The sequence below is a fragment of the Molossus molossus genome, unplaced genomic scaffold, assembly GCF_014108415.1.
Source record: "Molossus molossus isolate mMolMol1 unplaced genomic scaffold, mMolMol1.p scaffold_m16_p_12, whole genome shotgun sequence".
Lineage (NCBI taxonomy): Eukaryota > Metazoa > Chordata > Mammalia > Chiroptera > Molossidae > Molossus > Molossus molossus.
In genome coordinates this window covers 78090137-78113912 of record NW_023425347.1, presented here as the reverse complement: position 1 = coordinate 78113912, position 23776 = coordinate 78090137, and the positions used below count along the sequence as shown (strand labels likewise).

The following is a 23776-nucleotide window of genomic DNA, read 5'->3' as shown; positions in this document are numbered from 1 at the left end:
TATTCAAATAATTTTTTTTTTAATATCTTAAAACTCAACAGTAAAAGAAACAACTTAACATGGGCAAAATATCTGAACAGACACATCACCAAAAATAATATACAGACGGATATGAAGATATGCTCAACATAATTCATCCCCCATAAGTCTATATTCATAAAAAACTATGTACTTCCAAATGGAGGTAAAATAGAAACCTTTTGGAATAACCAAAGCAGAGAGAATTCGTGCCGGCAGATGTGCACGATGATAAATGCAGAAGGAAGTTCCTGAGGCTGAGGAGGGCAGGTACCAGATGGGAGCCGAGGTCCTCACCGGGGAATAAAGAGCCCCGGGGTGGCAGTATACATGAGTCAATGCGAAAGACCGTTTCTAAATTCTTAATTTCTTCCAAAGAAAAATGGCTATTTAAAAGCAAAAATAATAATACTGCATTGTGGGAGTTAACATATGTGAAAATAAAATAAATGTCAAACTTAGAACAAAAGACTAGAAAATGGAAGTGTACTGTTGTGAGATACACTGCATGTAAATGAAAGAATTTTAGCTCAAGGCAGACTTGGATCATTTGAGTGCATCATGCGATTCCTAGAGCAACCATCTAAAAAGAGATGTTATGGAGGAACCTGGAGAGTATTATGCTAAGTGAAATAAGCCAGTCAGAGAAAGACAAGTCTCACATGATCTCACTTATTTGTGGAATATAATGAACGAAATAAGCTGACGAACAAAATGGATCCAGAGACATGGAAGTAGGGAACAGACTGACAAACCTCAGAGGGAAGGAAGTGATAACTTAAAGAACTGATACGCATATATGCACAACCAATGGACACAGACAACAGAGCCATGAAGGCCAGGGAGGGGGGCGGGGGGTTGTCAAAGGGGACAATAAGAGGACATCTGTAATACTTTCAACAATAAAGATAAATAAATAAAAATTTTTTAAATATAAAAAGATGTTAGATTAAAAATGTAGATGAGATAAAAAATAGAATGCTAAACATTTTCAAGAACTCAAAGGAAACAAGAAAAGAGGGAAGAAAATTGGAAATAACAAAAGGGGAAAATAGATATCAAATAACAAAACAGTGCTTTTCAATTTAATCAAATCAATAAACACATCAATTAAAAGGCAGAAATTGTCTGACCATTTAAAAAAGCAAGACCTAACTATATTCTTTTACAAGGTTAAAAGTAAAATTTGGGAGGGAAAAGATACAGCATGGAAACACTAATTAAAAGAAAGCTGAAGCGGGTATATTAAAATCAAAGTATATTCGCCCTGGCCAGTTTGGCTCAGCAGTTAGAGCGTCCGCCTGCGGTCTGGAGAGACCCGGGTTCGGTTCCCGCTAAGGGCACGTACCTCGGTTGCAGTTTGTCCCCAGCCCTGGTTGGTCGTGCGGGTGGCAGCCACTCGATGTGTCCCTTTCACGTCGATGTTTCCCTCTCTCTCTCTTCCTCTCTCTCCCTCCCACTCTGTCTGTACAAAAAATGGAAAAAATGTCCTCGGGTGAGGATTAAAAAAAAAAAAAAAAAAATCAAAGTATATTCTAGACAAGGACTATACTAGAGGTAAAGAGGGACATTTCAGATGCTACAAGAGTCAAATAATCAAGACAGAACAATCCTAAAAGTATGTGTATCTAACAACAGCTTCAAAACACATGAAGCAGAAATTGATAGATCTAAAGATCTGGGTGTTTCACTATATGTAAATTGATCTCAGTAAACATTTAAAATACATATTTGTAGAAATAAAAAGAAAAGACAGGATCTCTGGCACAGAAATAGGTCTGGGGCTCAAGGTCAAGGCCTAACCAGCAGCCAAGAAGTCTGGACACAGCATCCCAGAAGGCTGAACCAGAGTTCTCAAATCCCTCTGCCTGAAGCCAGGGAGGAACACAGGCCGCTGGCTCAGGACAGCCAGTGGTCACAGGAGGGATGGCAGTCACAGCTCTGAGGAAGAGGAGCAGGAACGGGAGCCAGTCAGTGCTTAACAGCCATCGTGGACTATTAGGTAGAACATGAGAGGGAATAGGCTAATGCTCCATCTCCACACTTCTGTTCTCCTCGTAGTACTTACTACTTGTAATCATGGCACTTATCTATGTGTCCCTTGTTTGGTTTCTCTGTCTCCTTGGGCCTGTAAATTCCATGAGGGCAGGGGCCGTGTCTGCCTTTTTCACCATGTTATCCTAAGCCCAGGGCACAGTGGCTGATGTATAGAAAAGACCCTTGGTAATTGCTCATTGGCTAAATGAATGAATGGGGAAATTAAAGAGAGGAAGAGAAAGAGGGAGGAGAGATGAAGGGAGGGCTGAAGCAGGGAGGGATAGAGGAAAAGGAGAAAGAAACAAAAAAAGATCAATGTCCTACTCTCCTAAGAAGGTTAGGGCAGTGTCATAAATAACGTGAAATCAACCTACAAATCCCCAAGTCTAAGTTTCTCGGTACCCCTGCACGCCCTTGTGAGGCTGCCCTGCTCCTGTTCCGAGCCCCCGACCTCAGCAAGACCCAGAGGACAGTGCGTCTCAGCCGAAATCCTCTGCAGCTCCCCAGCACATCCTTTCTGACTTCAGCGCATCCCGCACTAAATCAGACCTTTGTCTGCCGGAGCACAGCCTCAGCTCCCCGAGGAAGAAATCGACAGTCATTGATCAGAGACTCTCTCCTTAATTTTCTGCCCCCTCACCCCATCTCCACAATGGGCCATTTCCCAGACAATAGCCATCATTACTACCTTTGTGCTGGCCCAGGCATCATGAAATAGAGTCTCCAATCTTTTTGCAGACAGACATGTGCAGGAAATGGAAAATCCATGCCAGTCCCCACTGGCATTTGATTCCAAGAACACAGGGGGCCTGATCCCTGGGTACAGAGGGGACCGATGATCCGGGATGGCCCAGGCAGGGAGAGGTCCCATGGTCAACCTTCCAGGGTAGGATCAGCAACGCCCCCTACTTGTATCACCCACCCACTCATGGTAGGGCAGGGCTGATCAGGTTGGGTCACCCCTGGAAAATCTAAGGACCCCAGAGTCCTGTTTACAGAGAGCCTCCCTTGCTTCCTGGCAGAATAAAGGATTCAGGGAACTAGCAATCCTCAAAAGGGGAAGTAGACAATAGATGCTCCCCCCCCACCCCAGCAAAACGCCCTTGGAAGCTCACAGCTATATTTTCTGAGGTCAGAGACACCCTCCTCCCCATTCTCCAAAGGGCAGCCTGCGGATGCTTCTGACTCATGCTTCCGAAAATGTCACTTCTCCTGCTTGAAACTCTGGCTATTGGTACACAGCTGTGATAAACCTAATCCTAAATATTTTGAGACAGTTAGGAAAATTTTATTATGAATTGGGTATTAGGCAAAACAAAGGATTTATTGTTAATTTCATTAAGTGTGAAAATGCCTTGTTATTTAAAAAGAAATCTATATTTTTTAAAATGTATCCTGCAAGAATGCAATGGCATAATATCTGGGGTTTGCTTTAAAATGCTGTAGTCCAGTACAGAAGAATGAAAAGGAAAGGAAAACTATCATAAGGGCAGAATCCAGGCCCAAGGAAATGCGATGGTAGAATTGATTAATGATGTCTGCCCTGGGCAGGGAGTTGGCCACCAAAGTAGGGAGTGGAGAGGGTGGAGAATATCAGCTACATATTTGCCATCCTGGCTGGCCCCTGTGTGACAGACAAATGTCTACTTTGCCTTTCAACCCTGCTTCAAAGGATACCTTTGTTACATATTGATTAACTGCTAGTTAATACTTCCTTATACAATCCAGGCTTGTTTGTTTATCATTTCTGCTCTGGGACAAGCCAAAAATAAGAACTATCAGGACCTTGACCTAACAATTGTTATTATTAATTGAATTTTATATGGAAGTATTGATTTTATATTTTAGATTCAGTTAAATGAGTTCCCCTTTCCTTACTTTCAAAGGGAAGTGATATTAACATCTGCCATTTATTGGATGCCTGCCCTGTGCCAGTACCGAGTACTACAGACACATCATCTCAATCATCACAACAAGCTTATGAGCTAGGATGGTGTGACCCCCACACCTCAGATCTGAGTTGGAATCATTTGCACAAGGTCATATAAGGGTAAGCAGTTGAGTCAGGCTCTCGGATGCTAAAGACAGCACTCAAACATTAAATTCTCCCACCTCCTGCTCAACGCCCAGACAAGGGACTTGTCCATTTCTCAGCCACAGAAAAGAGCCAGGATTTTCTGGGCCTGAGGGCCAGAGAGAAAAGAAACCAAGGCCCAGAGCACAGCTGCTAGAGAGCCTAACCCAGAGTATCCTCTGCTCTAGGCAAGAGAGGCAAAGAGGGGACTCTGTGCAAGGGCCTTTCCCAGCCTGAAAGAGGAACCCACCTGTCTCAAAGCGCACAGAAGTCACCAGGGGGGGCCGGCTGTGAGGGTCCCCGATGGCTGGGGCCACTCCTCTGAAAACTCAGTCCACTTGGGAGTAAGCACTCTATTTGTCAATGAAATTATGGATGAAAATGGCTAATTCAATCAGTGACATTGTGAATACAAATTTGAGGCTCTGTTCATATAATTCTAATTAGGTACAATCCTTAGTTGGGGGGGTTTGTTTCATGATTAACATTTGAATCACAGCTTCTACATGAGTCTGGTTATTTCAGTTGGATTTAAACTTGTATCAGTACCTAAATGTCTTACCTGATGTGCTGGCAACACAAAATGCAAAATCCCAATGTAGGTTTTGAATATATGGCCCGTGCGAGGAATCGGATGTTTCAACCAGAATAAAGTTTATTTATAAACTATAAACGGTTGTTATCCTATGATTCTGTATGGTTTTCTGCTTCTGTGTGTCTTGTTTTTGTGTTTATTCCTTAAGAAAGGACTCTGTGATTTTCCCAGAAGTTGATTACAATTGCTTGTAATAATTTGGGGTGGAGGTTAGTGAGAGGAATATGAATTAGTTGAAACTGAAATAAGTCAGGGACTGCAGCCGAAATACTGAGAATGAGGCATGAGCTCAGGAGAATCAGCCAGTTTGAACTGTCTCGGTGAGTGTCTAGTTGCAACACCAGGTATAGCAGAACTAACCTGCCTTGTACCTGGCATTGGGTTTGATGGTGGTCTTTGATATCCTTTGCTGGCTATGGTTCTCCATTAAGAAACTGAGGAAATACTAAGCCACAGAAACAAACTGCTAAGACATTAGAATTAGAACCAGAATTCTACTCAAGGTTTTAAGGTCTATAGCCTTCCAAAATCAACCTTTCCCTTAAATCTAGAAAGCACTAATCTAACTCCTCAAACTGCTTCACTGCTTGGATGGAAGAAAGGCTTGCCTTTTTTTTTTTTCCCCTATATTTATCTTAGAGAGAGAGGAAGGGGGAGGGAGAGAGAGATGGAAACATCAATGAGAGAAAACATTGATTGGCCACTTCCTACATACCCCGCACTGGGCATCGGGCCCACAACCGGGGCATGTGCCCTGACTGAGAATCGAACTGGCAACCTCTCGGTGCAGGGGTCAATGCTCAACCACTGAAACACATCAGCCAGGCAGAAAGCCTCGCCGTTTATCAGGTCCTCTCCTCAAGAATCTCTGAAAATCCCTGAGAAATATTTCCATGTCCCATGCCCCACAAAGCAACCTGTTTGTTGCTAGAACATCAGGAAGCTGTCTGAATAGTTCAGTGCAGGTCAGGGGGTGAAGCAGAAGTGGGGAGGAGGGGGTCAATGGGGGAAAGTAGAGGAACATCTGTAATACTTTAAAGAATAAAGATAAACTTTAAAAAGGAGCTATCTGACTTCTGATCAACTTATTTCTTCCTTCCTGTGCTGCTTTACTCTGTCCTGTCTCTGTTCTCTTAAAAATCCCATGCAAAATTCCCCCAGAGCTCAGCTAAGACCAAGTCATAACACTTAACCAAATTTTACCAAAGACTTGGGCGTGGAAAGGGGAATTACAATGCAGAGGGCTCTCTCCCTCCTTGGGCTCCAGCCTGAAGCTGTTACCAGGGCCACCAGCTCCCTCTTCACACCAGGATTGCTTTGTCTCTATCTTCCCTCTGAGAGCTCAGATCCTCCCTCCCATCCCAGTCTTTTTTGGGATCCAGCAAGAGGGAGGAAAAACAGCCCTTCTAATCATCAGTATTGGGGTCTGCCTTTATAATTTGGGGGTTATCTCCAAACACAGCACCTGGGAGGGGTCTGTGGTGCCTGAATCACTCCCCCTCTTTGTGGCCTGTCCTTCTGCACTAAGTCTTCCCAAGGGGGACATCCTATAGTTGTGCCCCTGTACCCCAGAAATGGCTCTTTATAGGACATGATGCTACCCTGCTGGGTCCAAGGTCCCTAAAGGAATAATCAGTTTAGGAAAAGGTTGGTGATGTAGCCACAGAAAAGGCCTTTGACTGCTACTGGAAGCAGCATAGGTGGTCCAAGGAGAAACAACAGTGAAACTGTCTATGACAAAAAGAACAGTGCAATACAACTCGGCCCACCTGGCAGGCAGGCAGGGCAGCACCCTGGACAGCGCCCTCTTCCTTTTTAGACTCTTCTTCGGCCTGTTGCATTGTGCTGTGCTCACGGCTGGCCTGGTCTTGGTGTTCCTCTGGGGAAAAGTTTGAGTTTTCCCTTTTTAAAGCATTTTGAACTCTCTGCCCTGATGTGTCTTAATCTATACTTCTCAAAGAACCCCCCGGTGTGTTAAAGGGTTCATGAAGCCACACTGCACATATCAGTGGCCTGAGGGTTTAACTGAAAAAATTGGCTGGAGTGTGGGGTGGGTTCTGTTTTGAACGTTTGCACTCTTACATGTCTTTATCGCATGGCATCGTCAGCAGCCTCCTGCTTTTCCATTTCCTCTAATTTCATGTGTTTCTATGAAAGTTTGGAGACTTTTGTTTGTAACTTTTTAGTCAAAGTAATGCGCAAATATAGTTTTAAAAGCAAATCACTACTTCCCATCAAGATGACAGCATAGGTAAATGGTATCGCGTCCTCACACAACCACAGCAAAGTTACAACTAAACTACAGAACAACCATCATTCAAAACCGCCTGAAATCAAGCTGAATGGAAGTCCTACAACTACGGAATTAAAGCAGCAGCCACAGGAGACTGGTAGGAGGGGCGGAGGTGGACGGGCTGGTCCCACACCCTCGTGTGGTGGATAAAATTGGGAGGACACCTTGGCTGGGAAGGTCCTCCCTGAAGACTGAGGGGTCCCCGTCCCACACCAGGCGCCCCACTCAGGGTTCCAGTGCCAGGAAGAGAATCCCCATCACTTCTGGCTGGAAAAACCAGCCAGACCTGCGGGACCTGAGGCTCAGGGAGGCTGAGGCGGCTGGAGCCCCAGGCAGCTCCTCTTAAAGGGCCCGCGCGGACTTATCGAACTCACTCCCTCTAAGCTTGGAGGAGAGGCAGCTCGAGGGGCACCAGAGACATACAGGAAAGAACTGAGCTGTTTGGCACTGGAGTGAGGGCTGGAGAGGGGGCTTTCTCTGGGACAAACATGCTGTCAGAGGCCTTTGTTCCTCTGGTGAGCCCTTCCCTGGGGCGGCAGACACCCGCCATATCTGGGACTCCAGCAACCTGGCTCACATTGGTAGCCCCACCCTGGTGATTCCCTGAGGCCCCACCCCACCCAACTTTCAGGCCCACCCAAGCTGTTGCCAGTTGTTTTACCATAGGATTGGCCTGTCTTGGATCCTGCTTCAGTTTTCCCTAAATTCTTTCAAACAAGCATCTGGTCTCAGCTAGCCCCATACCTCTTGTTAAGTAAAAACATAGAAACAAACACAGGGAGGCAGCCAAAATGAGGAGACAAAGAAACAGGTCCCAAATGAAAGAACAGAACAAAACCCCAGGAAAAGAACTAAGCAAAATGGAGATAAGCAATCTAACAGATGCTGAGTTCAAAATATTGCTTATAAGGATGCTCAATGAACTTAGTGAGGACCTCAGTGAACTTAGTGAGGGCCTCAAGAGCATAAGAAAGGACCAGTCAGAAATGAAGGAAGTACAATCATAAATGAAGGAGGCACTAACTGAAATAAAGAATAATTTACACAGATTCAATAGTAGAGTAGGTAAAGCCAAGAAACAAACCATTGATTTGGAATATAAGGAAGCAAAAAATGCCCAATCAGAACAGCAAAAAGAAAAAAGAATCCAAAAAAAATGAGGATAGTGTAAGGAGCCTCTGGGATAACTTCAAGTGTGCCAACATTCGTATCTTGGGGGTGCCAGAAGGAGAAGAGAGAGAACAAGAAATCGAAAACCTATTTGAAACAATAATGGCAGAAAACTTCCTTAACTTAGTGAAGGAAACAGACATAAAAGTCCAGGAAGCACAGAGAGTCCCAAACAACATAAACCCCAAGAGTCCCACACCAAGACACATCATCATCAAAATGCAAAAGGTTCAAGACAAAGAGAGAATCTTAAAAGCAGCAAGAGAAAAGCAGTTAGTTACCTACAAGGGAGTTCCCATTAGACTGTCAGCTGATTTCTCAAAAGAAACATTGCAAGCCAGAAGGGAGTGGCAAGAAATATTCAGAGTGATGAAAAGCAAGAACCTACAACCAAGATTACTCTATCCTGCAAAGCTGTCACTTAGAATCGATGGCCATATAAAGAGTTTCCCAGAGAAGAAAAAGCTAAAGGAGTTCATCACCACCAAACCGTTATTATATGAAATGTTGAAGGGTCTTCTTGAAGAAAAAGATTAAAAATATGAACAAACAAAATGGCAATGAATACATAGCTATCAACAATGGAATCTACAAACAAAATGAACAAGCAGAACAGAAAAATTCTCATAGATATAGAGAACATTTTGTTGGTTGCCAGATGGGAGGGGGGAGGGGTGAAAAAGGTGAAGGGATTAAGAAGTACAAATGTGTTGCTAGACTGACAAACCTCAAAAGGGGGTTGGGGGGTGGGAAGAAATAAACCAAAGAACTTATGTGCATATATGCATAACCAATAGACACAAACAACAGTGTGGGAAAAGGCAGGAGGGGGATGGGTGGGGGGAGTAGGGGATCAATGGGGGGAAAATGAGGAACATCTATAATACATTCAACAATAAACATTTTAAAAAATAAAAAATAAATAAAAGCAAATCATACAAAAAACTTTTCCTAAAAACCCACAATGGCTCCAGGGAGGTAACGATTTATAACTCTTTATAACTCTTGCAGCTGTTTTTTTCCCTTCTAGCTGCCTCCATATTTCTAAATAATATGTTTAAACTGCTATTTATTGATCTATAAATTTCAGCCGTTCTCTATTGATTTTGAATTAGGATGCATGTGGGTTTGGCTCTTTCATATCCCCAATCTGCATTGCCCCATACAGCCCATTCACTATTTTTTGTTAAATAATTTGTGCTGTAAAATAGATGGTTGCTGTTTGGTGGCCACCTAGCATCCATTCTCTCCCCTTTTAACTGTACCTTGCTTTCCATTTGGGAATCCACCATTCCCCTACACAGTCACCATTTTCCTGGAAAGTTGACCCCATCTCAGCCGATCAGATTGGCTGAACGCCATCCCCCAAGTTATGATGATTGGTTCCAAAAAAGCATGTACATCTTGGCCCGTTTGCTATAGATGAGATAAATCCATCCTCATCCTTGCCCGTTTGCTCAGCGGTTAGAGCATTGGCCCACGGACCAAAGAGTCATGGGTTCGATTCTGGTCAAGGGCATGTACCTCGGTTGCGGTTCAATCCCCAGCTCGTCTGGGTCATGTGAGAGACAACCAATCCATGTGCCTCTCTCACATCAGTGTCTCTCTCTCTCTCTCTCTCTCTCTCTCTCCCCACCTCCCTCCCACTCTATCTGAAAATAAAAGAAAAATATACTCAGCTGTGGAATAAAAAAAGAAAAAGGTCATGTAACCCAATATCTGATCCATGAAGTTTCCCAGAGGAAAGTGAGACAGAATTTCCTTGTTCTTCTGCAGAAGCCTTTAGAGAAATATATTCTCCCTGATAGACACGAACAAAGACGCAAGAAGCCCCTGGCAGGTGCTGGAAGCCAATCATGAAGAAAGTCAGTCTTATTTTGAATATATATGGCTGAAGGCAAAGGGCAAAGATGGAAATTGAAGATTTCAGAGAGCTTCTAGATCAAGCTCATCTGGTGCCTAGAGTAACTTCAAGTTGTCAATCATGTGAGCAAAGCACTATCATTTCCTTTATGGTTTAAGCCACGTTGAGTTTCCATTTACTTCCTTCCTTCCTTCCTTCCTTCCTTCCTTCCTTCCTTCCTTCCTTCCTTCCTTCCTTCTTCCTTCCTTTCTTTCTTTCTTTCTTTCTTTCTTTCTTTCTTTCTTTCTTTCTTCCTTTCTTCCTTTCTTCCTTTCTTCCTTTCTTCCTTTCTTCCTTTCCTTCTTTTTTCTTCTGTTCTTTCTTATATGTGGAATTTCTAGCATTTATTCTCTGTCTCTCCTTACCATTCTCATGTTTGCCAACCTTTATCTTTTTATTTTGCATTATTCATATTTCCTTGACTTTGTCTTCCACTCATTTTTTAAATTCCAACTATCCTTTTTACTTCCATGAGATCTTTATAGTATTCTGATTTGTTTAAAAAATGCAACACCGCCTCATTAATCTCTGAGAATATTTATTAGAACTGGATGGTGGTCATTTTGGAAGTTTTCTTCTGTCACCTGTATTATCTCTGTTTCTTCTAGGTTGCTTTTTTTAGTTTTGCTTTTATTTTGTGTTTGTTTTTGTTTTGTTTTTTTCAGGAGGAAGACTTTCCTCATTTGACTGGCGATCTTTGAGTGCCTGTCTGTGTTTAAGAACTGGCTACATTTTTGGAGGCCCAGGCAAGAGTCATGCACTGTGGCTTATATGGAAGTGATGAGGAAAGAAGCTAACTAATGTGTGGGTGGATGCCCAAAATATCAATGTTGGAGGCCTTTTCTCTGGGGCAATTTATTTTCTCCAGAGACAACCTCCTTCTCTTGCTGGGATCAGGTAGTCCACATGCCAAACAAGAGAAGACAAGGATGAGGATGGATTTATCTCATCTATAGACTTTCAGTTAATTTTGCTAAACCACAGTTCCAAACTTCCTGGGTTTAATCCCTCCAGAGAACAAACTTCCAGTTTTTTTCTAGGGTGCAGGGGATGAGCAGGTATAAATCTGTCTGTTGGCATTGTGTGCACAGAGGTGAGAAATAGGGTTCAACTCTTTCACAGAGTCCTTTCACAAATCCTCTAGTCTGTAGCTCCACCCCTCAGCCCTATCCTGCTGGTAACCAGGGCCTCGGCCTCCTGGGCCTTTCCAGAATTCCATGGGCTGGATCGGCTCACCTCTTCACATCCCCCTCGGCTTAGGCTGGACACTGAGGCTTTTTGTGTAATGCAAACAGAGATTAGAAAGTAGGTACCTTCATACAGCTCAGCTGAACTAGCAAAATAGAGTTAGAATTAAGACTAGTGATCTCAAAGTGACCCGGAAAGGCGCAAAGACTTCAGAGAGCACAGTTAACACTAAAATACATCACTGGCCACATGCTAGTCCAGTCCAACAAGGAAAGAACAACTGCTCTGAGGTCAGAGAAAAATGTGTATTCAGGTTATTTAAAGTAAGTCTATCATCTTTTTATGATTTTAATACATAAAGGTTCATTGTAAAACTTATTCAACTTCCTAACAAAAATATACTCTACTAAACGTTTTATTTACAAAATGTGGGAATGTGCTTATTTCAACACCTTGTTACCATAAATTCCCAGGTAACCCCCAAATTGTGTATCTGTGACTTTGGTTTCATTCTTCTTATTTTATTTTATAATGCAATCATTTAAATTACATCTTAAAATGGGATCATGGATCAGTAATTAAAAGCAGGAAGTCTGGAGTAAAAGTTTGAAATTAGTGAAATGTTCTAGTCAGATAATGAGGAAAATTCAGAACTCAGAAGTGTCCAGGGTGTATGTAGCAACCTGGTTCTAGACGCTATATTTCCCCTGGAAGATTTGAGAATGAAGAAGATGCTACCACAATGTAGCAGAATTGGGGGCGGGGTGCAAAATGGCTTAAAGTTTTTTTTTTATTATTGTTTTCCTTTATTGATTTTTTAGAGAGAGAGGAAGGGAGAAGGAGACAGATGAGAAACATCGATGAGAGAACATCAATTGGCCACCTCCTGCATGCCCCACACTGGGGATTGGGCCCACAACCTGGGCATGTGCCCTGACTGAGAATCGAACCAACAACCTCTTGGTGCATGGGTTGATGCCCAACCACTGAGCCACACCGGCCGGCTTAAAGCTTATTTTTAATGTGAGCATTATTGTTGCAGACTGCAACTAAACCTAAAATTTGGTATCTCTATTTCACAAAAACCTGGAGCAACAGCTGCATGAAACCATCACTCTTAAAGTGACAATAGCAAACCCAGAATGCTGGTGAAGGTGCATTGAAACTGGAATTCTCTTACATTACCAGTGGGGATGTAATATGGCACAGTCACTCTGGAAAGTCGTTTGGCAGTTTTTTGTTTTGTTTTTTATCCTCACCCAAGAACATTTTTGCATTTATCTTCAGATAGAGCAGGAGGGAGAAAGGGAGGAAGAGAGAGATAGGAACATTGATGTGAGAGAGACACATCAACTGGCTGCCACCACACGACCCCAACTGGGACAGGGGACAAACTGCAACTGAGGTACGTGCCCTTAGCGGGAACTGAACCCAGGACTCCCTGGTCTGCGGGCCAACACTCCAACCGCTGAGCCAAACTGGCCAGGGTCGTTTGGCAATTTCTTAAAGCACTAAACACACACTTACCATTTGACTGAGCAATCACACTCCTGGGCATTTATCTCAGGGAAAGGAAACGTGTCCACAAAAAAGCCTAGACCTGATTGTTCTTGGTAGGTTTCTTTGTAACAGCCCAAAACTGGTCACAGCCAAAATGTCCTACAGTCAGTTGATGAGTTTTAAAAAGCTATGTTACAGTCACACATTGGAATACTACTCAGCAATAAAAAGAGATGGGCTATCAATACACACACCAAGCTGGATGGATGGCAAGAGCATTACATAGCATGGGGGGGGGGGGGGGGACTCAATCTCAAATGTCATATACTGTATGAATCCATTTATCCAAAATTCTCAAAATAACAGAAATATCAATATGGAGAACAGATGAGTGGTTGCTAGGAGTTGGGGAAGAAGAGAGATACAGACAGGGCAGTGGCTTTGCCTGCAAAGAGATAGCACAAGGGATCTTTGTGGTGATAGAACAGTGCTGCATAATGACTGTGGTTGTGGTTATAGAATTCAATGCATGATATACAATTGCATAGACCGAAATACACACATGCATGCACACAGCCACACACCTAAGCAAGGGGATTCAAAACGGGTGAAATCTGAATAAGGTCTGTGGATTGTTCTAATGTCAACTTCCTGGTTTTGACATTATAATCTAGTTATGTAAGATGCTATCTTTGGGAGAAACTGAATAAAAGGTACAGGGGACCTCTGTATACTATTTTTGCAACTTCCTGTGAGTGCATAATGATTTCAAAATAAATAAATTAAAATGAAGTAATAACCCAAGATGTAACATTCAGAAAAGATGGTGGAACCAAGAATGCCAGCATCTGCCTGTTTAATATCTAGTGAAATAGAAAAAAGTATCCCCCCCCAAAAAAAACACAAATTCATTAGCAACAGTCAAACAAGGAAAGGAGTACCCTACACGGGACACCACAAACTTCAAGAAGTCATAACCAGGAAAAGAAAAAAACGTAACTGGTGCAAAACAGTGGGGTGCAGTTCCTAGCTCTGTCCCCAACACCCAGAGGCAGAACCAAGAAATGAAGCTGAGTCAGCAAAATTGTGCTTTATTGTACAGTCTCTCTGACACTCTCCCAGAGGGAGGGGCTGAGAGTGTGATTGTGAGTGGAGAAACAAAGGAAAACATGGTTCTTAACCCTCAAGAGAGTGTCCCTATACCCCACTAGTGCAGGACTCAGAAAGGAGGTGCTGTTGGACTTGTCACATGGAGGGGGCACTCTGCTGAGCTAGAGGAAGATGCCCAAGACTATGGGAGATGGGCACCTCCCAGATCATATGGACTAGACCCTGCAGCCAAGCATACAGCGAGGCCCCAGTAGACAGCAGGTCCAGCCTTCCTGTGGGAATGTACACACCAGCAGGGCTCTGCTCCCCTTCCTATGAAACCTTCATATTATGGAAAAGTGGACCAAGAGTTTAAAAACTAAAAATTGCTACAAACCCTTTAATACTTCCCCATTGAGAAGTAGGGCTTATGTTCTTCCCCTCGAATCTGGGTGGGCTCTATGATGGATTTCACCTATAGAACAATTTGGAAGTGACACTGTGCCCATTTCCAGGCCCAGGCCTTAAGAGACTAGCAGGTTCCATTTCTTGGAATAATCACTCTTGGAGCCCTGAGCTACCATGACAAAAAATCCAACCATCCACTTGGAGAGACAATGTTGGAAGGTCCTGAGACGACAAGGAGAGGCCGAGGGTTCCAGCGGGGCCCGGCTTTCAGCCTTTCACCAAGACATTAGGCGTGTAGATAAAGCCACCTTGCACCCTCCAGACGAGACCAATGAAAACCTAAATACAACTGAATGAGCCCAGTCAATGCCACATGGAGCAGAAGAATCACCCAGCCAAGCCCTGCCTGACTTCCTGGCCCATAAAGTTATAAGATAAAATAAAATGCTTGTTGTATTGGGGACAGTTTGTTACACTGGAAGAGTGAGCCACACCAGCTGAAACCTGAAGAGGGAGACACAAATTGGTCCCAGTTAAGGTGAGTGTAGTGGGGGCTCATATGGAAGGGATGTCCACCTTGAACCCAACAAGAGCAGTCATTCAAAGGTATAAATGCATTTCACATATTGTGTGGGGGTTAAAAATAGATGGTATATTTTGTTAGCTTGATCACTGGGTGCCGATGCCAGGAAGGGGTATCAGGATGGGAGCTGACTGGAGGTTTTGTGAGGCTTCTGAGGTTGCTAAGTCCTAAGAATTGCCATCTTCGGCCAGTGCAGCCTTTGGCACGTAGCTGACTAGGAAAAAACCTGCTCTAAGAATGTCTCCTTCATGTTGTCTCACTGCCATATCTCAAGCTAAGCAACATGTGTAACAGTGCCACTATGTCTCAAGCTGTGAAACTGTGCTAGGTATGCAACTGTGCCATCAAGATAAACTGTGAAATGGTGATACCCCTAGGAGCTGGGTCATTATTGCACAATTTGCTTTTCCAGTTTGTCTCCAAAAGGCATCGAGTAGAATTCATCTCACTGAGTTAGAGAAAATAGATCTCCCTGGAGGTACCCACAGTAAGCAGGAGTCTGCTAATACATGGCACAGTGACCAGCTGAACATGCTACAGAAAAGAAGAAACAGGAGAAAGAGAAGGAGCAGAGGGAGGAGGCAGAAAAGAAGAAGGTAGAGGAGACAACAAAAATATTAAATATCCTGACAAAGAAAACAAAGGTCAAAAACTTCAACCTGGAAAAAGTGTAACAAAAAATAAAAACAAATTTCCCATGAGTGACGAGTGTTAGAAGGGATCTTAATAAGAGCCTGGTTCCATAAAATAGAAGCTCAAAGACAGGAGATAAAATAGCAGAATTAGATGAAAATGGAAAATGAGGAGCTAAGAATAAATAAATCAAAAACCAAAACAGCATGTATGGTGTCAGAAGACTTGACTTTGGGTGGTGAACATACAATACAATATACAGATGATGTATTATAGAATTGTACTCCTGAAACTTATATAATCTTATTAACCAATATTATCCCAATAATAAAATAATATTTTTAAAAAGAACCAAAACAGCAATATATGATTCAACAAATAAATTTGAAAAAAGAAGGAATGAGGCATAAAATGTAATTAATGCCATGAGGAAAAACACAGGGCAATAAAAGAAGAGGTTAGAGCAAAATTGGGCCAAAAGAAGTGATTTTTGTCTCTGACATAAAAAAAACCAACCACAGGTAAAACAGAAATAACTCAAAGATATAACACAGGAAAAATTCCTTAAGATAAAAGAGCTGAGTTTTCAGATTAAAAAGGCATATTGTATGCCAGGGGGAAGTATTAAAGAATGTCCAAACTGAAACATGATCTACCTTAATTATTAAACTTCCAAAGTGAAGAAATAACTCTTTAGATCTTCAAAGAGATAAAACAAGTCACCTCAGACTTCTCCATAACAACTTCAATGCCAAAAAACAATAGAGAAGTAGCTTTTAAAAAAATCTGAGGGAAAGAACTTTCAGCATAATAATAGTATACCCAGAGATTCCAAAATGGCAGCGGAGTGACTGGAAGCTACACAGATCATCTCCCAGGACCAAACTGGAATTACAACTAAAGACAAATCATCGGGAAAAAGCAACAGAAAAGCAGCTTGTGAGGACCATATAACCAGGGACACTGAATCAATCCTGGTAGGACTGCAGAGATGCAAGAGGGGGCTGGGAGCCCACAAACAGCAGCGGTCTTATCTGTGAGTAGCGCCCTCAGGGTTAAAATCCCAGGCCCGCTCCACAGTGCAGAGGGCCAGGACAGAGGCTAAATTAGCCACAACCACTCACCTTGGGCTCTGACAGAGGGAGGGCATACAGGGCTGGAACTGTGTGGGGACACTTGGGATTTGGAGGGCGCTCAGAGCTTTTGCTGAGTTACGGCCACGCAGGATGGTGGCCATCGTACTTTTTCCCAGGGCTCTGGGGAGAGGCAGCAGCCCCTCCTTCGGAGATTCAACCCCACCCACGTGAGCCATTGAAATGCAAATTGAGGCTCATTAACAACCAACATCTGCCCCACCCTTGGGAAATCCTCTTACGCTGAATACATGAGGAAGTTTTTCATTCAACTGAGAACCCAAGGCTCTTCAAGTAACCTAGACTAATAGCCTCTAAGCAAAAAGTTAGAGGATAACTGAACCATTCCTGGGCTTGCAAATCTACCCAGAAAAATAAGACTTGAGAGTGGTGTTTAACGTGGGTTCTCCCACTCTCATCCAAAACCAGTAGAGGGATCCACAAGCAGCAGAACACCAACACCCACAGGGAAATTTTGGCAGGCTCCAAAACCCACTGTGATAGCCAAAATGGTAAAACAAAGAAACAAGTCCCAAATGAAAGAACAAGAGACCTCTACCAAAGATGAGATAAATGAAATGCAATTAAGCAAGTTATTGGAGGTAGAGTTTAGAGCCATGATCTTCAGGAAGCTCAATAGCTTGAGTACAGAGCTCAACAGCATGAGTAAAGATATATAAACATTGAAAATCAACCAATTGAAAATGAAAAACCACCAAGAAGAAATGAAGAATGACATAACAGAAATAAAGAACACATTGGAAGAAATAACCCGCAGAGTAGAGGGAGCTGAGGACCAAATCAGTGAATTAGAAGACAGGGTAGAAAAAATCAACCAATCAGAAAAAATAATAATAATTAGAAAACAGAAAGACAGCTTAAGAGAACTGTGGGACAACTGGAAATGTAATAATATTCGCATCATAGGAGTCCCTGAAGAAGAAGAAGAAAATGATCAAGGGTTAGAGAATATATTTGAAGAAATAGTGACAGAAAACTTCCCTAATTTGGTGAAGGAAGAAAGCATTCAAGTTCAAGAACACAGAGAGCCCCAAGCAAGAAGAACTCAAACAGGCCCACACCAAGACACATAGTAATTAAAATTCCAAAAATTAAAGACAAGGAGAGAATCCTAAAGGCAGCAAGAGATAAGCAACAGGTTACCTACAAAGGAACCCTCATATGGCCATTAGCTGACAGAAACACTACAGGCCAAAAGGGAATGGCATGAAGTAATCAAGGTAATGAAAAGCAAGGATCTGAATCCAAGACTACTCTATCCAGCAAGGCTGTTAGTTATTCAAAATAGAAAGTCAAATAAAGAGCTTCCCAGACAAAAAATTACATTAGCACCAAACCAGCACTGCAAGAAATGTTAAAAGGACTGCTATAATTAGTAGAAAAAATAGGAACAAAAATATAACCACACTCAACAAAAATGGCAATAAATAAGTACATATCAATATTCACCTTAAATGTAAATGGATTGAATGGTCCAATAAAAAGACACCGAGTAGGTGATTGGATAAGAAAGCATGATTCAAATATATGTTGTTTACAAGAGACCCACCTCACAACAAAAACACATAGGTTGAAAGTGAAGGGATGGAAACAATCTTCCAAGCAAATGGAAAGGGAAAATAAAGCTGGGGTAGCAATACTCATATCTGATAAAATAGATTTCAAAATGAAGTTCATAACTAGAGCCAAAGAAGGTCACTACATAATATTGAAAGGATCTATCCAACAGGAAGATATAACCTTGGTAAACATATATGCACCCAATATAGGAGCACCAAAATATATTAAAAATCTTCCAGAGGACTTCCAAAAACAAATCGACAGCAATACAATCATGGCAGGGGACTTTAACACCCTGCTGATATCTTTGGATAGATCTTTTAGACAAAAAATTAACAAGGAAACAGAGACTCTAAATGAAGCACTAGACCAAATAGATTTAATAGATATCTACAGAGAATTACACCCCAAAACTACAGAATTCACATTCTTCTCAAGTGCACATGGGACATTCTCAAAGATAAACCACATGTTAGGATACAAACTAAGTCTCTACAAGTTCAAGAAGATTAAAATCATATCAAGCACCTTCTCAGATCACAAAGGCATGAAACTAGAAATCAATTGCAACAAGAACATGCAAAGACATTTGAACACATGGAGCCTAAATAGCATGTTATTAAACAATGAATGGGTTACCGAGGAGATCAAGGAAGAAATAAAAATTTCCTGGAAACCAATGAAAATGAACATACAACACAAAATCTATGGGAAAGCAGTTCTGAGAGGGAAGTTCATAGCACTACAGGCCTACCTCAAGAAACAAGAAAAATTTCTAATTGACTGTCTAACCTCACAACTTAAAGAATTAGAAAGCAAACAAAAAGAAAACCCCAGAGCAAGTAGAAGGAAGGAAATAGTAAAGATCAGAGCAGAAATAAATGACATAGAGACCAAAAAAACAATTCAAAGGACCAATGAAACAAAGAGCTGGTTTTTCGAAAAGATAAACAAGATTGACGGACTTTTAGCTAGACTCACCAAGAAACAAAGAGAGAACCCAAATACACAAAATCAGAAATGAAAGAGGAGAACTAACAACTGACACCACAGAAATACAAAGGATTGTTAACAAATACTATGAAAAATTATATGGCAACAAATTCAACAATCTAAGCGAAATGGACAAATTTCTAGAAACACATTATCTCCCAAAACTGGACCAGTAAGAGATAGAAAACTTAAGCAGACCAATAACAACTAAAGAAATTGAAGAGGTAATTAAGACTCTCCCAGTAAACAAAAGCCCAGGCCCGGATGGCTTCACAGGAAAGTTTTACTGAACATTCAAAGAAGAACTAACACCCATTCTCCTCAAACTATTTCAAACAATTCAAGAAGAAGGAAGACTTCCAAACTTGTTTTATGAGGCCAGGATAATTCTAATTCCAAAACCAGAAAAAGACACTACAAAGAAAGAAAACTACAGACCAATATCCCTGATGAACATAAATGCCAAAATCCTTAACAAAATACTAGCAGATCAGATCAGATCCAGCAATACATCAAAAAAATTATTTACCATGACCAAGTGGGATTCATCCCAGGGATGCAAGGCTGGTACAATATTCACAAATCAATAAATGTGATATACCACATAAACAAAATGAAGAATAAAAACCACGTGATCATATCAACAGACACTGAAAAAGCATTCAACAAAATCCAGCACCCATTTCTGATAAAAACGCTCAGCAATGTGTGAATAGAGGGATCATATCTCAACATAATAAAGGCCATATATGAAAGACCTACAGCCAACATCATACTCAATGGGCAGAAACTAAAAACATTTCCCTTAAGAACAGGAACAAGACAGGGATGCCCACTTTTGCCACTCTTATTTAACATAGTACTGGAAGTCATAGCCACAGCAATCAGACATGAAGAAAAAATTAAAGGGATCCAAATTAGAAAGGAGGAAGTGAAATTGTCATTATTTGCAGATGACATGATATTATACGTAGAAAACCCTAAAGACTCCATCAAAAATCTACTAGACTTAATAAATGAATTTGGCAAAGTAGCAGAATACAAAATTAACGTCAAGAAATTGACGGCATTCTTATACATCAGTGATGAACTCACAGAAAGAAAAACTAAAAAAAAAAAATCCCATTTACCATCGCAGCAAAAAAATTAAGATACCTAGGAATAAACCTAACCAAAGAAGTAAAGGACCTATTTGCAGAAAACTACAGGACATTGAGAAAAGAAATAGAGGAAGATATAAAAAAAGTGGAAGCACATACTTTGTTCATGGATTGGAAGAATTAACATCATTAAAATGTTCATATTACCCAAAGCAATCTATAGATTCAAAGCAATCCCCATCAAAATATCAACCACGTATTACACAGAACTAGAACAAATACTTCAAAAGTTTATATGAAACAAAACAAAACAAAAAAAACTGAATAGCCACAGCAATCTTGAAAAAGAAGGACAGCCCTGGCCAGTTTGGCTCAGCGGTTAGAGCGTCCGCCTGCGGTCCGGAGAGACCCGGGTTCGGTTCCCGCTAAGGGCATGTACCTCGGTTGCAGTTTGTCCCTGGCCCTGGTTGGTCGTGCGGGTGGCAGCCACTCGATGTGTCCCTTCACATCGATGTTTCTCTCTCTCTCTTCCTCTCTCTCCCTCCCGCTCTATCTGAACAAAAAAAAGTGGAAAAATGTCCTCGGGTGAGGATAAAAAAAAAAAAGAAAAGAAAAAGAAGGACAAAGTAGGTGGGATCGCAATACTGGATATCACGTTATATTACAAAGCTACTGTAATCAAAACAGCCTGGTACTGGAACAAGAAGAGGCATATAGACCAGTGGAACAGAACAGAGAACCCGGAAATTGACCTAAGACATTATGCTCAATTAATATTTGACAAAGGTAGCAAGAGCATACAATGGAGTAAAGGCAGCTTCTTTAATAAATGGTGTTGAGAAAATTGGAAAGCTACATGCAAAAAAATAATGAAACTAGACCATCAACTTACACAATACACAAGAATAAACTCTAAATGGATAAAAGACTTAAATGTGACTCGTGAATCCATAAAAATCCTAGAAGAGAATGTAGGCAACAAAATTTCAGACACCATACGCAGCAGAATTTTCACTGATAAATCACCTAAGGCAACAGAAACAAAGGAAAAAATGAACTCATGGGACTACATCAAACTCAAAAGCTTCTGTACAGCAAAAGAAACAACCATCAAAACGGAAAGGGAACCCACTGTATGGGAGAGCATAATTGCCAATGATACATCATCTTAAGGGTTAATTTCCAAAATATATAGAGTACTCATACAACTCAACAAAAGGAAGACAAAGAACCCAATTAAAAAATGGGCAGAGGAACTAAATAAACACCTCTCCAAACAGGACATACAAATGACTAAGAGACAGATAAGAAATGCTCAACATCACTAATCATCAGAAAGATGCAAATTAAAACAACAATGAGGTATTACCTCACACCTGTCAGAATGGCCGCCATCAACAGATCATCAAACAACAAGTGCTGGGGAGGGTGTAAAGAAAAGGGGACTCTAGTACACTGCTGGTGGGAATGCAGACTGGTGCAGCCACTATGGAAAACAGTATGGTGCTACCTCAAAAAATTAAAAATTGAATTGCCATTTGACCCAGCAATCCCATTTCTAGGCATATACCCTAAGAAGCCTGAAACACCAATCAGAAAGAATATATGTACCCCCATGTTCATAGCAGCACTATTTACAATAGCTAAGATCTGGAAACAGCCCAAGTGTCCATCAGTAGACAAATGGATAAAAAAAGGTGTGGTACATGTACACAATAGAGTACTATGCAGCTGTACTATGCAGCTGTTGTCTCCTTTGAGACAACATGGAGGGACCTGGATAGTATTATCTTAAGTGAAACAAGCCAAGCAGAGAAAGACAAATATCACATGATCTCACTTATTTGTGGAATATAATGAACATAACAGTCTGAAGAACAGGGTAGACCCAGAGGCATGGAAGTAGGGTGCAGACTGACAACCCTCAGAAGAGGGGTAGAGAGATAAACTACAGAACTTATATGCATGTACACATAATTGATGGACATGGACAACAAACCTGGGGACAGGGTTGGGAGGATGGGGAGGAGGATATCAATGAGGGAAAAAAAGGAGAAACATCTGTAATAAAAATAAATTAATAATAATAATAATAATTTAAAAAATATTATACCCAGCCAAATTACCATGCAAGTCTAAAGGCAATCACTGACATTCTCCAGCATGAGAAAACTCAAGGAATATAGCACCTGAGTCTTTCCTGAAAAAATGGCCTGTGTTGAAATTCAAGCACACAAGAATGAATCAAAATAAATAGGATAGAGATGCCAACGCAGACAAAGTCTCGTGGTGAGCACCAAATTCATATAAATATTAAACTTTAATAGAAACAGTCTATAGCATCTACTTGATAAATCTTGGCACAGTAAAAACAATAAAACAACTAAAATCAAAAAGTGAGGAAGAGAGTGAGAGGAAGTGTAAGGAGCTAATTACCTTATCTAAGATGAGATAGGCCTTCTGTCCATAAAGAAAAAACTGAAACACGTAAGGATGAACTTACAGTGGATTCCATCCTTCCATGTTTCCATACCTTAGTCTAGACGGCACTTTGGGAACTTGTATATCTCAGAGTGAGGCAATATTTTTCTGAAGTTCGCCATGTCTTCAGTTTTACCTCAGGGTTTTTTCTAACTATTGAATTAAAGTAAAATTAATTTTAACTTTTTACTTTATAACAACATGTATAATATAATCTCTTACAAAAATTATTTCTATCAGTCCATCTTTCTGTTTTACAATGAAAAGAGAGATGGTTGAAATTGTGTCCAAATTATTGATATCATTTGTTTCTGGGTGGCAGCATACGGGATGATTTGTTACCCTTTTAAAAATGTTTTCTATGATCTTCAACTTCTAAAGAAGGGTGTATTATTTTTGTGAAATAACAAAGTTACTCTCTTTAAATAACTATTAATAAACCCATGTAGGTACATTTATAAGGTTAATTAACAGACTTTTCTGCAACTTGTGAAAAGAGAAGGGGTTAGGCAGTGAAAAGCACAATCAAACAAGCAAATGAAAAGGGATCGGAAGTCCCCCTCAAGGTCAGTTCTAAATCACCTTGGGTGCTTGTTTGAGCCGTACATATGCTAACAGTGGAACAATACAGAAAAGATTAATGTGGCCCCTGTGACATGCAAATTCATGGGGTGTTTCATGTTTTTGGAATAGTTGCCATGGAAAACAGTATGGCAGTTCCTCAAAAACTTAAAAACAGAATGAACATCTGATCCAGAAATTCCACTTCTGGATATGTACTCAAAAGAATTAAAAGCAGGGTTTCAAAGAGATATTTGTACACTCATGTTCATAGCAGCACTATTTACAATAGACAAAAGGTGGAAGCAACCCAAGTGTCCATCGACTGACAAATGGATACACATAATGTGGTATATACATGCAATGAAATATTATCCAACCTTGAAAAGAAATTCAGTTGGGTGGGAAAGGAAAGGGATTAATAAGCACAAATTGG

At 41.1% G+C, this 23776-nt stretch overlaps 1 pseudogene; it reads left to right on the top strand.

Moving 5' to 3' along the window:
• Nucleotides 1–23366: 23366 nt before the first annotated feature.
• Nucleotides 23367–23465, top strand: LOC118627362 (annotated as a pseudogene).
• The last annotated feature ends 311 nt before the right edge of the window (nucleotides 23466–23776 follow it).